The sequence below is a fragment of the Musca autumnalis genome, unplaced genomic scaffold, assembly GCF_047663935.1.
Source record: "Musca autumnalis isolate F117 unplaced genomic scaffold, ASM4766393v1 scaffold_3, whole genome shotgun sequence".
Lineage (NCBI taxonomy): Eukaryota > Metazoa > Arthropoda > Insecta > Diptera > Muscidae > Musca > Musca autumnalis.
Window position 1 is genome coordinate 255437452 of NW_027411866.1, and position 17343 is coordinate 255454794.

The window sequence follows — 17343 nt, forward strand, 5'->3', positions numbered from 1 at the left end:
TATTTCATGTAAGGGTCACTTGAGCCAAGCTGATAAGTATGTACTGGACAAACCTCCTCCTCCGCTTCTTGTATGATCTGTTTTCAAAATGTTGTAATGTCGACTTTGATTTCATTCAACAGGCAGCAACATAACTTCTATCCCAGTAGTCCTAGGTGCGGCTATGATCAGAGAAGCCTCGAAAGAGTACCTATTGCCTACATACATTACATCTCGTCGGCGTTTAAATATGTTGGATGCGGATCTGACAAACGGGATTCTTATCTATTCCGGGACCGACCACAAAAAGCTCGAAGCACGTATTCCGATGTATATTGCCCCTTCCATGGGGAACAAAATTTAGGAAGACAAACACATTATTGTTAAGGTGACGGTCCATGGTTAAAGATTCCTCCGAGTCATTATACCGGTCGTAGTGCTATTAAGAACTGCTTTAGGCTCCCGAACTAAGAAAAGATCTCCAATTCTCTATGTTTCGTGCTTCGCTTTTTGGAATACCACGCCTTGTCATCTCTTCATCCACTTGTTTGCGCCACCTATTCTTTGGCCTGCCAATTCTGCGTGCACCGCCATGTGGCTCGAATTTATACGCCTTTTTAGCGGGTTCATCATCGCTCATTCTTATTATATGGCCTAGCCAACTCAATCGCTGCATCTCGATACGTTTAACTAAATTGATGTCGTTGTATAGCAGATACAGCTCGTGGTTCATACGACGTCGATATTCACCGTAAACAACAAGATCGGTCCGTAGATCTTTCGAAGAATTTTTCTCTCAAACACGCCAAACACTCCTTTATCTGCTTTCGCATGTACCCGGAACCATACATCAGCACGGGTAGTATCAGTGTTTTGTAAAGCGTTATTTTTGTTTGACGAGTTGTGGCTTTGTTTTTAAAGTGCTTACTTAAGCCAAAGTGGCATCTGTTGGCCAATACAATTCTTCTTTTTATTTCACAACTGATGTCGTTTGTTGTGTTTACGGCGGTGTCGAGGTATACGAAGTCTTTTACTACCTCAAAATTATAGGAACCAACTTCAACAGTTGGTCCGATCATAATGGACGCATTGCGCGTCGACACCATCAGCTTGGTCTTCTCGCCGTTTACCACCAGACCCACTTTAGCAGATTCTCCTTCGACCTTCATAAAGGTATCGGTTACTTCTTTTACTGATCGTAACATGATGTCTATATCATCGGAATAAGCAAGTAACATGTGGCTATTTGTATAGATTGTGTCACTTCTTTTGACGTTTGCCTCTCGTATAACCTTTTCTAGCAGGATGTTGAAAATATCACATGAAAAGCTGTCTCCTTGCCTGAAACCTCGTTTGGTACAAAACTCTACGGAGAGGTTCTTTCCTATTTCAACTGAAGATCTTGTGTCAGTTATAGTCATTTTACAAAGCCGAATGAGCTTTACGGGGAAACCAAATTCAGACATGGCTTGGAATACCTTTGAAGGTAGCGGGCTGTCGTAGGCTGCTTTATAATCGACAAATAGGTGGTAGGCTCGATCTGCATCTCTTGGGCCTTCTCCAGGATTTGCCGTCGGGTAAATATCAATGGTGGACTTGCTGCTGCATAAAGCTGCATTGGTATGGTCCAATTATTTCGTTGACCATGGGCTTTAGTCAGTCGTTCGCACAATATCCCTGGCACTATCTTGTAGGCGATAGGGAGAAGACTTATGCCCCTATAGATCGATCATAAAGTCTTATCTCCTTTCTTATCCACGGGACACAGGATGCTCAGGTTCCAATCGTCAGGCACGTGTTCTTCCTGCCAGATAGTTCTAACTAGCTGGTGCATACACCTTATCAGCGTGTCGCCTCCGGTTTTAAACAGCTCGGATGATAGGCCATCAGCTCCTGCTGCCTTATTACTCTTCAGCCGGTTTATTGCTGTCTTTACCTCATCTTGGCCGGGTGGTATATATTCAATACCATCTTCTAGGATTGGATCTGAGGTATCTTCGTCGTCTTCGCTGCAGGTTTGAAAAATGTTCTTTCCATATCCTGAGCACACCATCTGTATCAGTTATCAGATTACCTTGCTGATGTTTCACTCTTTGGTAGAATTTTCTGACTTCATTTTGTCTCCTGTACATCTCGATTTGTTCACTCTCCCGCTTTTCCATCTCTCTCTTTTTCCTGCGGAAAAGGCGTTTCTCCTCTCTCCGTTTCTCTCGATACCACTCTCGTGCACTTCGCGTTGCTACTGATTGTAAAGTAGCCCTATATCAGAATTCGGCACCTCTTTACTCGCGAGCAAGCAAAGAGAGCTTCTCTCTCCACTCACTAATTGAAAAACCATGGACTGACAACAGTGTTTGCTCAAATTGTTGTTGTTGTGTGCCGAATGCTGCCCTATATGCCGCATTTTTCTCTTCGGTAGCAGCACGACACTCCTGATCATACCATGGATTCCTTGGTGGAGGTCTCTAGTATCCAAGTATGGATTTTGCGGCTGTTTGCATGAAGTGGGCAATACTTTGCCATTGCGCTGATATATTATCGGGACGAGGAGTGCTTGGATTAAGAAGTTGGGCCAATTGAGTGGAATATGTTGTGGCTATCTGTTGTGATTGCAGCATACCGATGTCCAACTTCCGTGTTGTGTCTGTTCGCACTTTGTTTGCTACGTTTAATCTGGTACGTACCTTTGCTGCAACAATGTAGTGGTCCGAGTCTATGTTTGCACCTCGGAACGATCGTACATCCAACACGCATGATGCATGTCTTCCATCTATCACGACGTGATCAATTTTATTTCTTGTTCTTTGATCTGGCGACAGCCTGGTGCCCTTATGAATATCGATATGCTTAAATCTGGTACTGCTAACTACCATGTTTCTTGCAGCTGCAAAGTCTATTAGCCTCATACCTTTGTTCGATGTTTCACTGTGGAGACTGAATTTCCCGACTGTTGGGCCAAAGATATTCTCCTTTCCAATTTTGGCATTAAAATCGCCTAGTATAATTTTAATGTCATGGGCAGGGCAACGATCATAAGTGTCTTCTAAGCGCTCGTAAAATATGTCTTTGGTCTGTTCGTCCTTGTCTTCAGTGGGAGCATGAGCGCAAATAAAGCTGATATTGAAGAATTTTGCTTTTAATTGAATTGCAGCAAGTCTTTCATTCAGCTGGAGACCATGCGTTTTAACCTCCGACCAACTTTAAATCCGCAACCAAACTCATGCTTTGTGTCATGGCTTTAGGTGTTGTTGTGACGCTTTTCCCAACCCATCGTATTTGCTGTATGGCAGTAATGTCGGCCTTGTACTTTTCAAGTACATCTGCCAGTGCGTAAACTGCACCTTCTCTATAAAGAGTGCGAAAATTCCAGGTGCAGATTCGCAGATCATGGTTCTTAAAACGATTGCGGGGTTCGTCAACTTTAGAGGGGTTTGTTTTTTTCGTTTTTTCATAGTAGGCTGTTTTTTTCTAGGGGAGGGTTACTAATCCGACGCCCAAACCCAAGTTGTTGACGTTCTTATGGGTGAACGCGCGGCACATGTTAGCTCACTACCTTCAACGGGTGTTAAAGGCAGTTCCCCAGGTGACACCACGGGGAGGTCAATGTCCACTTGAAATGAAAGAGGGACCAAGATAAATCATGGGCTTTGCCATGTTAAAGCCGGTCAGGACCGTTCCATGGTATCTTCCATCCCCTACGTCAAAAATATTCCCTTCTTAAATGTCCACCTATGTCTTAAAGCATACGGGGAATATGTTCCAAAACTTACAACCACTGTGCACCATCGTCTTAGAAGTTTCACAGCTCTTCCATAGTTTTAGTTACAGTTTTGATGTTTGAAATGTTCTGCCCGTTTTAACTGCCTTGTTCTTTTTTGCAGTTTGAACGTTTCCTGTTGTTGTTATTGTTGCCATTTTTTGTTCATCTTTAGCTGCTGATTCTTTTTTCTTCTTCGTCGTCATCGTCGTCTTTTAATACTCGTTACCTGCAACGTTTCCTATGAGTCAAGTGAGTTGGTTGCCAAGTTTTTTAATGGGCTTTTTCGTTTCAATTTCTATTTTCATTTTCATATTTCCATAGTGTCGCCTGTCTATTGCCGGTGTGAGTGTGTGTGTGTGTGGTCGTATGTTGTGTCCTCAGCCGTTCTCTCCCTCTCTCGCGGCCCTCCACTTATAACTTTGTTCACATACATTTTATTTGCTTGCTTGCTGCCTGCCTGTTTGCTTGCTTAGTTGTTCATTTGTTCGGTCGTTTGTTGAAAGATAGTCAAGCAATCAGGAAAGAGGAAACACTTGGGTAGTATATGACAACTTCCGGCTATGAGCATAATTTAGCGTTTTAAATTACATCCAAAATGAGCTTAAATGGTTCATGACACATTTTCTACGAAATAAGCAATTTTCACAAATATGCGAAAGAACGTCGTCGTTCTCGTTGATGACGGAGTATAGGGAAGACAACGGCAAGGGAACCCTCCAATTTGTTCTTGAGCGAAGCAAAGGTGCTTCTTCGTTAAGTCAGTCATGATAGCAGATAGGATATAATATCATATCATAAAGTAGAAATATGTATATCATTGTATTTTGTCTAGAGGAAAATGAAATGGTTCCGATAGAGGACATATTCTAAAACATCACACACACGCACGTACAGAGATATGCCTGCATACATGTAGGTGATCCCACATGTATGAGAAAAATGCCCACACATAAAAACTACCGTTCACTAACAAATAAGTTTTCATAACCATGAAACAATTTTAGTTGGATTTTTTTGATATGTTTAGGTGTGTATGTGTGTTCTAAAATTATGTGAGATATATTCCTAGATATGAGAATATTGCTTTCCTTGCATACTTTGCTAAGGCAAAACGTATTGGATCTCCTCCATAACCACTTTTCGTTATTGTTATTATTTCAATAATTCGTGAGTTCTATTTTCAGTTAGAATTATCTTATAAGAGTAAAAAGCTTGGACATAATTTCGCAATATTTGATATGATATCTCGTTACCACACTTGTCTGAACGAATTAAGCTGACGTGGTCCTCATCGATACTCTAATGTAATATTTAATTCGACATGCCAAGAATGAAAAGGGTAGTACAATAAGCAACACGATCAGCCAGAAGAACAAAAACCAAACCCACCACCACAGTAAATTGGAATGAACTGCTCTAACATTTTTAATGTTTCGAACAATCACCTGATAAAATCACCAAATGCATCAAATTGTCTGTCAGCTGAATATTAAAATAAAAAAGATGTTATAATATTTGAAGGTGTGGCATGTAATACTATTTTAAGTCATGTCGGCATTTAAGCGGACTGGAGTTACCAATGGCCAGAAAGACGAAGGAGATATTTCTCCACCGAAATATGAAAAATAGTACCTCAGCTGAACACTATCAAAACAATGAAGTCCAAATATACAGTCTGTCGCAAAAGTTAGTATGCACCATTGAAACCAAAGCGTATTAGTGATAAAAAGCACTATAACTTATTTCTTTGGGAACATGTAATAATCCTTAATCCGTACACTTAAAGATTTTCTTTTTGAGTTAATTTCTCACAAATTGTGCCCTTTTCCATATTCCTACCAAAAATGAATAGTAGTAGAAAATCTCAAATTTCGTTGTATGCCCTACAGTGATACTTCACCACCACAGTAGGATATGCTAGCTCTTTGAAAATTTTAATACAGAGCTTTCAATGTTTTTATAACGCATCGATTGTGCAAAAAACTTCTGAGAACTTGAATTTGCTTCACTTGCGACCAAAACACAACTAAATGGATCAGATAAAAGTAGTTCATTAAACATTAGTGGCACATTACACCCTAGGGACACGAGAAGCATGTTGATAATAATTATTGTTTCACAAACATCCCATAAGGGACTAGGGAGACTTCTCTCATATCAATGAGTGCACCCCGATTCATATTAGCTCAATGATATAATGATATGGGACCTACAGTTTATCACCGAGTCCGATCGGCGTGTCTAAGACACTACTTTGGCAGAGAAGTTTTACATGGCTGAAATACTCAGGAAAATATCGCCAACATTACTGAGGGGTATATTGCCACCGTTGGAAAGTGTTTCGATGTTGCCTGGCCGGGGAATCGAACCCACGACCTTATGTGTGCAAGGCGGGTGTGCATACCATTGCACCACGGTAGCACCCCAGCATGTTAGAAGCATGTTAGATACTGCTAAAAAGCCGGTAGGTCAGTATAACTGGCACAAAACGGAATTTGAGGTTCTCCTATTCATTTACAGTGAGTTAAAAAATTACTTTGCAAAAAAATGGATTTTACTCGTAAACATTTTCGTCCAAAATTTTTTCACACCTTTTGACGTGGATAATCACGACAAGAATGCATCTTTCAAATTTTTATGTCGATAAAGGACCATCCTTTAGGACTATGAAAAATTGGTTTAATGAATTCAATCGTGGCCGACCGTCGCCAAAAACGAAGGTCGTCAGGGTCGCAAAAAATCTACCGTATAATGCGATATCGCCGATTTATATACCGTGAGATAGGGACATCTTTGGGCATTTGTACTACCAACTAATATTCGCTATTGCATAAACACCTGGCCGCAAAAATGGATTTTTCTCGTTAGATCCAGCAAAATTGGACAATCGCTCCAGAAAAGGCTCTTGTGGATTGTTTCAAAGAACTTGTGCATAAAATCGATCGCTGTGCTTCGAACGACGTTTATAAGATCGTCACAGACGACGAATCTGAGAATTATTCCTAAGACCCCGAAACAAAGCAGGAATCGGCCGTCTGGGTCTCCGAAAACGAGCCAAATCCAACGAAAGTTGTTCATGTGAAAATCACTTCGAAGCAAAAAGTCGCCTGCTTCTTCGGCTAAACTGATCATGTGGCGACTATACGGTTTGAGAAATTTATTTGTCTGAAGTCTCCTGAGAAATTCGAAAAACGAACAAGAGAAAATAATTCGTTCTGCATCATGACAATGCGAGCTATCACACATGGAATTGATGGGTCATCCGCCATACAACGCGGACTAGGGATTTAATGACTTAATTTGATTCCAGCATATCAAGAAAAAAGGAGGGTTCAACGATTTTTAGTCGCCTGTAGATGCTGTAAAAGCATTCAAAAACCATGTTTTGGAGGTGTCTCAATCCGGTTTGAGCGCACGAAAAATTTTATAAATCATGCTGAAGACTACATAAAAACAATAAAACAGTTTTTGATAGACCAGATAGTTATCGTTCAGCCCTCGTATCATTCTGGACGATTCTGACAGCATCGGATGATCACGAACCCCTCGGATGATCCAAGAACCATCAAAGAACGACCCCATATTACTAAAAAAGTTTACCATCTACCATACAACAAAATGGGGACCTGAGAATGGTCGCTACCATTCTCTACTCCAAACGAAGACTAAATACCAAATTTCATACAAAAACATAATTTTTCAGGCGACGGTCCCAGGTCGTAGATATTCCGAGTCAATCCGTGGCGTAGAACCGACCGCCGCGGGATTGCTAACTATCCCAAAGTATTGGTTTAGTTAGTTAGGGTTAAGATGCTGTCGATGCAATATCCGCTTGGATGTTACCGTTGTGAGCGTTCCTACTTCGATCCGCCACCCAGGTACGTTAGAAAAGATCCTCATGATCTGGAGGGAGAGAGGTCCAAAGGTATAAACTAGAAACTCTAGATCAACGATCATATCAGTTAGGGTTGAAAAGCATTCATATTGGTGCAGTTGCACAGGCAGTATAAATGTACAGTGTGAATGTCGTAATCAGAGACCACCCCCATCCATCGCTGCAAGTGAACGCCAGCTGCCAAGGAAAAAAGAGTGGTTTTATGCCAAGTTAAGATCCGGAATTAATATTGGACCCGTATTGATGCCCATCACATGTGGATTGGGACCACGTGACACGCTGCATTTGTTTTGCTGTCCAGCTAACCCCACCATTTTTGAATTTGGATGTAGAAGAACAAGAACCAGATAACTGAATATAATATACGAACGGACATATCTGCGTTGCTACAACAAAAACAACAACCAAATTTCAAATATTTTTGTTGGGCAAATTGCCTTAATTAAATCTACAAATCGGGTTGTACAATTTTATCGGCCTATAACAATAACTATGCCTCAAAAATCTTGAAAATATCGAAAATCGATATGTATTGGCTACATCAAAACCAAACCAAATTACTGAAAGGACAGTTTAGTAGTCTCATTGAATACAAAATACTTCTTAATTTATGGCATTTGACTAGAGTGGTTCTTAAAGAGATCACATCACATAAGAGACGTCGCGTGAGTCGAACTTGTTATACCCTCCAACATAAAATATTCTGAACTTATATGAAATAATTAATTTTCTCAACTTGGTGTGGAGATTTTTTTGAGTACTGGGAACCCCAAACACCGAATTGTTGTGACCCTTGAGAACCTCAGACTTCTGTAAGCAGTTTGGATTTAGCTCAAGTACAATCTTCTCTATTTAAACTGACACCATTTGATGAAGAATTGAACATGTCTGCAGAAACTTAACCGCCAGGTTCGCCTTCGCCAATGCAACCTTCTTCCTCTGATGTACTTGTTCCTCCACCCACACTGTTGCAACTCAAATGTCACCAGTTGTCAAAAATTCGAGAACGTGTAGTGCCCAGACTGAAGACTTCTCCTTTTATTCTGAACAGGCTTCGTCTGGTTTGCTATTAAGGTAGTATGTCCCTTTGCAGATTGATATGCCACATGTCTGTTCTTCACCTCCTCAAATCCCCACCACCACCGCTGAAGCACGCGATATCGTTTCGAGATTTCCACTCACCAATTCTAGTTTCCCCTTAGCGTGGAAAGCGTTGTCGGATACGTATGACATTAAACGTATTGTGGTGAATAGCCACATCCAGCAATTGATCAATCTCCCTTCTTTGGATAAAGAAACTTGCTCTGGTTTGAAAACCATTCAGCGTGGGATTAGTAGTTGTCTTGCTGCAATGACCGTCTATGACGTCATCACGGATCATTGCCTTCTTGGCGAGACTTAGATGCTTTCCTCACAGAGAGGATACAAAGATTGGTTTGTATTCACAACATGTACGGGAATCAAATCACTGACTCGTCACCCAATAATGTTGCTCTATCTAAATCCTCCAAACAATCGTTGTCCAAATCGAAAACTTCATCCAATAGTTCAGCCCAGAAATCTTGTTGCCCAATTTGTCCTAATCAGAGACATGTTTTGCGACTCTGTCCCCAGTTTTCTAAACTATCGTTTGAGGACAAATTCTCAATTGTTAAAAAGAATAATCATTGCATAAATTGCTTATGCCGTGGCCATGCTGTTAAAAACTGTAACAGCAAACATAGTTGCATCTCCTGTAAGCACAGGCACCACAGCCTTCTCCACCGGCCACAAGTTAGAAGAGTTATTGTTACGACCACATCAAAACTGTCTCCGTCTCTTACTGAAGTCAAAAGTCGAAACTGTAATTGTATTAGTTGTGTTTTGCCGCATCCCCGACACCTTCCATGCATTTCTACATTGCCCTGCACTTCTCCGGCTTTTACAAATGTCAAAAGTCGAGAGTCTAAGTGTACTATGTCGACCCGCTCTCCTAAAAGACGCCAAAGCAATCATACAGACACTGATACCTTGAGCAATAGTAAAGTAATTGCTTCGCCATCTGTGAATTCCCCTCAGGCTTTTACATATTTCAAAAGTCGAGTATTAGTTTCAACTCTGACGAATTCAACTCCGGCTTTTACGAAGGTCAAAAGTCGGGTATTTAGCCCTTCTTTGTCGCGCTCAAATACCTCTCCGGCTTTTTCCAAGGTCAAAAGTCGAGTATTTAGTCCTTCTTTGTCGCGTCCAACCTCCTCTCCGGCTTTTACTGATGTCAAGTGTCGAGAACTTCGTTTGATGGATCGGTCTTCGGACAACACCAAACTCTTCCTTAGATAATAGTATGCTTTTGGGAACCGCCAAACATAGTTTTGAATTCGTTGCTGGCCTAAAAGTATATTTTTAGGTACTTCCTCACCGGTTCGGTTCCTCTTGCCGCTAGTACGTAATCTCACACGTTACGTTGAAATCGACCACTGTAGTTAATTGTTGTTATAACTTGAAACCTAAAATTGAATTGTTAAATGACTCGTCTCCATATTCTTGAATTAAGCGAATATCTGAGTCGATCTCTTCTTAATTACTCGTTATAGAAATCGCTAATTTCTAATTTGAACTATAGCTCACTTAGGAATCTGAATTTACGTTCATTAATCCTAATTTGAAGAATTGTATTTATCTTTATACTAATAAGTAATTACTTCTAGCTTTAATTTGTTGATCCACGCTTACGTGTATCCAGGTGGGCGGCAATGTATAAGTTAGATACTTTGTCCCTCAACTTCCCCTGCTCGATCAATCACGGATGCTGATTGGCGCACTGGCATCTCCTCTACAATTCCCTTTGCGGATACCGTAGTGTGCGGATCGCCGCTAGGCATCGGTTGTTGTCGGTTTGCTCACTTTGTTACACTTTGTATTGTATTTGTATTAGTATATGACATGAGATCCTCTGCGATCACTCAGAACCTCTGCGTTCACTTGTCATTAGTCATTTGTTGAAGAATAACGTCTACGCGTTATTATTAAAAGGCCTCTGTCGCCACTAACACCGATTACGAAAGGTAGTCTACTTTGTTGTTTGAAAAGAATCACAAATAAACTTTCAGCATATTATTATATTTAAACTGATACTGCTTGTATTTCTATTTCTTTGGTTCTTTTCTCCCTCCACTGCTCAACAAACGGTATCCTGAGCTATCGTTGAAGAATAAACCTATGGGTTTCCCCTCCCTCACCTAAACATGACATATTACATCTAGATCGGTTTAAAGTTTTAGCTAAAATCCTTAAAATACCGAAAATCGGGAGGTAACGTTATATAGCGGCTATTCCAAGACGTGGACCTATACTGACTAGCGTCTCTTCTGTTTCGGGCAAAGATTTAAAGCTCTGGGGCGATCGTTCCCTTACGTTATCGCGGACAAAACCTAACTTGGTCTGTAGACCTTCTGAGTTTTCCCAATTCGTCAGGCTGGATATAATTTTCAATAGATTATAACGGAGTAGTAATCTTTACACGAGTGGTGTGGTTCTCAAAATTGTGTACTAAAAGTATTCATTGAGGCTATGAAAGTCATAGCTCCAGCATAAGCCAACCAACCATCTTTAGAAAATAAGACTATTATCCAGTCTTAGGGAATGAATTACATCAAACAGTAAGGCAACGACACATACAGTCTCTCGCAGAAGTTAGTATGCAGCATTGAAATTAAAATGTATTAGATATAAAGAGCGCTATAAATTTTTGAAAAAAGAAAAACAAACAATTGTTTTTATTTGATAGACACGAAGATCTTCGGTGACAACAATGAAAAGTGGGCAATATTTGTATTCATTAGAAAATGTACGGTTCGAATCCCAAAAAAACCCAAAATTTATATCGCAAAAGTTATTATGCATCGGAGAACCCTCGTGGAACTGCAAAATTCCAGGTGTTACGTCTTGTTTATGAATTCCCAAGCCATGAAATGCTCAGAAAAGCTCTAAAGTTTTCATATTTCCACCAAAAATCTTCAATATCGGAAAATTCTACATACGTCCAATACATCAATTTCGACAAATCGTGATATCTTAAGCGTTTATTTTAACATAAATAAAGAATATGTATACAAATAAACGTTTGTTCAAAAACTAAAATCAAAATTTTTTTATTAAAAAAATGTTTAAAAGACGTTTAGAAATCTTAGCCGGTGCGGAAACTGTTTTCATCGGAACGAACTTTAGTTCGTATTTTCGTATTTTTTTGGCTATAGGCCTATCGTACATTGTAACGTATGTGTAATGTATATTCATTTAGTACAACACTTAAGATTACATAACTCATACCACACAGCGTACAAATATTAAAAACAAAATCTGTATGTTTGAAAAAAAAGTGGAAAGCATAATATTTGGTCAACTAATGGTAATACATTTCCGACAATCTTGTTTTTCATATTTGCTTCGAAAGTGAAATCCCAACAATTTAAAACAGCAACAACAACATGTGATTGAGCTGAAATAATTCCATTTGAATGACAGAATGATAGACGGTCGAAAAGATTTTCGGAAATAACTGAAAACAAGAAACAGAAAAAAGGGGAAGATAATAAAATATAAATACCGCACGAGCATCAAACAACATACAAATGCAAATACACACACAGACACACACACACACACAAGCAAATGAAATTCATAGTGGATATCAGGATAATACACAAAACGTAATGTTTTCCCCAATAAAATGTGTAAAAATACTTTTCAATTTTCCACATGGAATATGTTGTCGATTGCTATGCGAATCAATTTATGACATCCGCATAAAAAATATATATCCTTTAATAACATTGAACTACAACTATATACAGATATGGATGTGTGCCTGCACATACATACATATATGCATGTCGAATGACATATTTAAATATGTAGGTGTATTCAAATGTGACTTGATTGCAATTTACTCCCACACTGAGCAAAAAATAATGAAATGAAATGGTTTAAAATAAGAATGAAATAAAATTATTAATACAAATAAAATTGTTTTGTTTACCTAAGACGCTTCTGATATTTGTGAAGTTAAATTGTGGTTTAAGTGTTGTACATTATTCGATATTTATAAAAAAAATTCGTATTTTTTGTGAAGTGATTTCAATCACCAAATATCCATCACATACAATGTTAACTTATTTTTATACCTTCCACCATAATATGGATTAAGATTTTTCGTTTGTAACGCATTCAAGTAATCAGCATAAAATTCTGAATCGTTCTAGCCATAAACGACAGTGATCACTCCGCATAAATTAAGCTTGGATATATTATTTCCATAGGCAGGTCAAGTTCGAGGATGGGCTATGTCGATACACGTTTTCGTATAGCCCCCATAAATCGGTTCCTCACGATTTTCGGTATTTCAGGATTTTAGCTAAAATTTGTAATCGAACTATCAGTAATTTGACATTTGAGGTTTTAAGTGGTCAAAAAACGTCTCCAAAAAAAATTTAAATATAGGTCCATTAGTATAGGCCCCCATATAACGTATCCCCCCGATTTTCGGTATTTTCACGTTTTTTAGCAAAATTTTTTGACTGAACTACCAGTAATTTGGCATGTGAGGTACCCGCAGTCATAAAAATTATTTATCTACAGAAAATTGTCACTATAAGATCATGTTTTGGTGTAGGTCCCATATAACGGTACTTCCCTACTTTCGGTATTTTAAGAATTTTAGCTAATTTTTTTACCGGACCAATTTTAGCAATTTTTGAGCGAACTACATACATGTAATTTGACGTTTTATATTCCCAGGGGTCATAAGACTTCCTCACTAAAAATTTTCAAAATAATTCAATTTGGACTAGCCTCCATTTAACGGTACCTCCCGATTTTCGGTATTTTTAGGATTTTAGCTACATTTTTTGACTGAACTACCTGTAATTTGATATTTGAGGATCACTGCAGTCACGAAACATCACCACTAAAAAGAACTTTAGCTACATGTTTTGACTGAACTACCGTAATGTAACATTTGAGGTTCCCTAAAGGCTCTCAGCTCTCAAGTATAGCCCCCATAAAACGGTACCTTCTTATTTTAGGTATTTTGAGAGCTACTTTTGACCGTTCAAGAGATATCAAGGATACCATTTTAGTGACTTTTTCAAAATATTAGGGGGAAGTATCGGAAGTTGAGAACCGGTATTGCCCATCTTCGAACTAAAACTAAATTTCGACAAAATATGACGAAATCCGAATTTTGGACCAACTCGGTTGATTAATTTGAGAGTTTTCGTGCTCTCCAGCCATTATATATGGTGACATAGGGGGTTTCTACACCTTTCGGCCTGTTGTATCAAGAAGTATGGTCTTGTCCCTGAAACAAAAAACTTTTACCGTCGTATTTGAAGCAGCGAATACAAGTTTCTTCAACAAAAATCAAAGAGATCCGAGAGAAGGTATTTAAATGAACCTATGCAAAATTTTGTGTGGGAGTTACCCGAAGGAGTGGACCAATGTAGTCCATATTCGAACCTGATCTATATCTAGTAAATTTATTAGGATGTGTAAAGTATGGACAAAGTCGGTTACTCCCTTCAAGAGTTATCATGCGAACAATTTTTCCGAACATTTTGAACTTTAAAGGAGTGGTCCGATATGGCCCATTTTTGAACTTAAACTAAGCTTGGGCAAAATATTACGAAGGCCAAATTTTGAACCAAATCGGTTCATCCGTTCGAGAGTTATCTTGCGCTCCAACCACTGCACGCGGGTCCTAGGGTTTTTGCAACTTTCAGGCTATTTTCTCAGGAAGTATAGACTTGGCCCTGATGAAATGTATACCGTCGTATGAAGGGCAGTGAAAAAATGTTGCTAAAACAACAATCGAAGCGATTCGAGAGCAGATCTCAAACTGAACTTTTCCGAAAATTTGTGTGGGAGGTGCCCGAAGGATTGGACCGATAGAGTCCATAATGGAACCTCATCTAAGTCTGGTAAAAATTTTACGATGTGCAAAGTATGGACCAAATCGGCTACTCCCTTCAAGAGTTATCGTGCGCACAAATTTTCCAACTTTTGTGGGGGAGGTACCGAAAGGAGTGGACCGATATGGCCTATCTTCGAACTTAAACTAAGTTTGGACAAAATATTACGAAGGCCATATAACGGTACCTCCCGATTTTCGGTATTTTTAGGATTTTAGTTACATTTTTTGACTGAACTACCTGCAATTCGATCACAGCAATCACGAAACTTCTCCACCGAAAATCGGTCCCCCAAAAACCTGAGGTTATGGGCCCCCAAAAACCTGAGGCCTTGGTGTCAAAAAGGACCATTGTGTCAGGCTCATATCTTCCAAACCGCTAAGAATTTTGGTTTACTCGTGGATGCAAAGTTGTAGCTCTCATCTTAAAGAATAATAATTGTGAAGACATAAAATCTATTCAACCTTATCTTCAAGGTCAAAATCGTTAAGGTCAAGTTTCCGTTATAATTTTTTCTCAGATTTTGGCCTACAGATATCAATCCGATCAAAATTTAATCAAACAACCAACTACAAAAATGTACCTTAGATCTCAATAAACAACTTTCTAGAACATACGAACCCTGTAGAAATGGTTCTTAAAGGTCAAAATAGCAAAACAAATGCAATTTTTATTTTCTTTTTTCGGTTTCTGATCCATAGAAATTAAACCATTCAAAATTCAAGAAAACATTCAACCACAATAATTTAGCGAATATATCAGTATACAACAGTGTGGAACATCAGAGCCCCCTACGAACTGTTCTTAAAGGTCAAAATAGCAAAAAAACTTTAGAAAATATTAGATTTTTATACTTTTTTCTCCGATTCTGGTCCATAGATACCGAACCGTTCAAAATTCAAGAATACAAGCAACTACAAAAGTGTACCTAAGGTCTCAGTTAACAGCTTCCTAGAACATATGAACATTCTAGGAACGGTCCTTCATGTTCAAAATTCACTAACAATTATATTATGGTTAATGCTCAGGTCTGGAAATAACAAACACTCTAGAAAATTTGAAAGGTTTGTTATTTACGGACCTGACCAGGAAAGAATGGGTAAAACTAATGGAATTTTGAGCTTAAAGGGCCGCTCCTAGAATGTTCATATGTTCTAGAAAGTTGTTAACTGAGATCTTAGGTACATTTTTGTAGTTGCTTGTATTCTTGAATTTTGAACGGTTCGGTATCTATGGATCAGAATCGGAAAAAAAGTATAAAAATCGAATATTTTCTAAAGTTTTTTGCTATTTTGACCTTTAAGAAAAGTTCGTAGTGGGCTCTGATGTTCCACAAAGTTGTATACTGATATATTCGCTACATTATTGTGGTTGAATGTTTTCTTGAATTTTGAATGGTTTAATTTCTATGCAGCAGAAACCGAAAAAAAGAAAATAAAAATTGCATTTGTTTTGCTATTTTGATCTTTAAGAACCATTTCTACAGGGTTCGTATGTTCTAGAAAGTTGTTTATTGAGATCTAAGGTACATTTTTGTAGTTGGTTTTTTGATTCAATTTTGATCGGATTGATATAGGCCAAAATCTGAGAAAAAATTATAACGGAAATTTGACCTTAACGATTTTGACCTTGACAATAAGGTTGAATGGATTTTATGTCTTCACTATTATTATTCTTTAAGATGAGAGCTAAACTTTGCCTCCACGAGTAAAACAAAATTCTTAGCGGTTTAGAAGATATGAGCCTGACACAATGGTCCTTTTTGACATCAAGGCCTCAGGTTTTTGGGGGCCCAGAACAGCAAAATTAGAAGTAACAGGGAAAAACGCCGAGACACGTGTCTTCTTATTTTTCGTCTTCCATTACGCTGCGGTGTCAGAATGTGGTTTATTTTCCATGACACAAAAAATTACACACAGTGACGTCACCTGGCAACCCGTCGTTTTCCTTGGAATAGACCATCTCCCCATGATTGTCTCCATCAGCAGACGGCCAGATTTCGTGACCTCTTAACGCCACACTTTCATCAGTCATGGGAAATCTAATTTGCTGTTAGCAGAAAGTACGTTCCGAGAAATAATCACTGCTGCAGCCGCTCGCCATATACTGCTGCTCGAATATCAAACTTCTCAGCAGAGGCGACGGGACTAGCAGATAAGAGTGATATGAGCTTCGTCGAGCCCAATCCAGTGGCCACCGAGTCAGAGAGATGACACTGGAAGTTAACAGGAACAGCGGAACAAGGGGTTAAATCATCTGAACAGTTGCAACATTGGATCCGGAACAAGTTAATTGTGGGCAACGGTTAAATCACGCTCGAACCCTGGAAGGAAGGCGACATTACGAGGACTGATCGTAAGAGTTGCCCTATTATTTCAATCGACAGTTTGTCGAGCAATCCCTAAGTAACAAGGCGAAGAGAAGATTTCCGCATCGCATTAGATTTCTAGAGAATGAACCACCACAATATACAATTGATGATGTTGCGAATGTCATGAGGAACGCTAAATCATCCAAAGCATATAGACCTGATGGAATCTAGTGTGTAATGCTGAAACAGCTGCATGTGCCGGGTCGAGGAAAATAGGTAGGATGGTCCCGCTACAGAACCCAGGCAATAGTGCCGCCAAAGGTGAATCATACAGACGGGTGACCCTTTTGTCGCCCGTAGCAAAGACTCTTGCGGTTTAGTCCTCCCTAGCTTCCGAAATAGCTATCCAGTTGCCGATCATCACATGATCAGTATCTCACTAAATTTCACT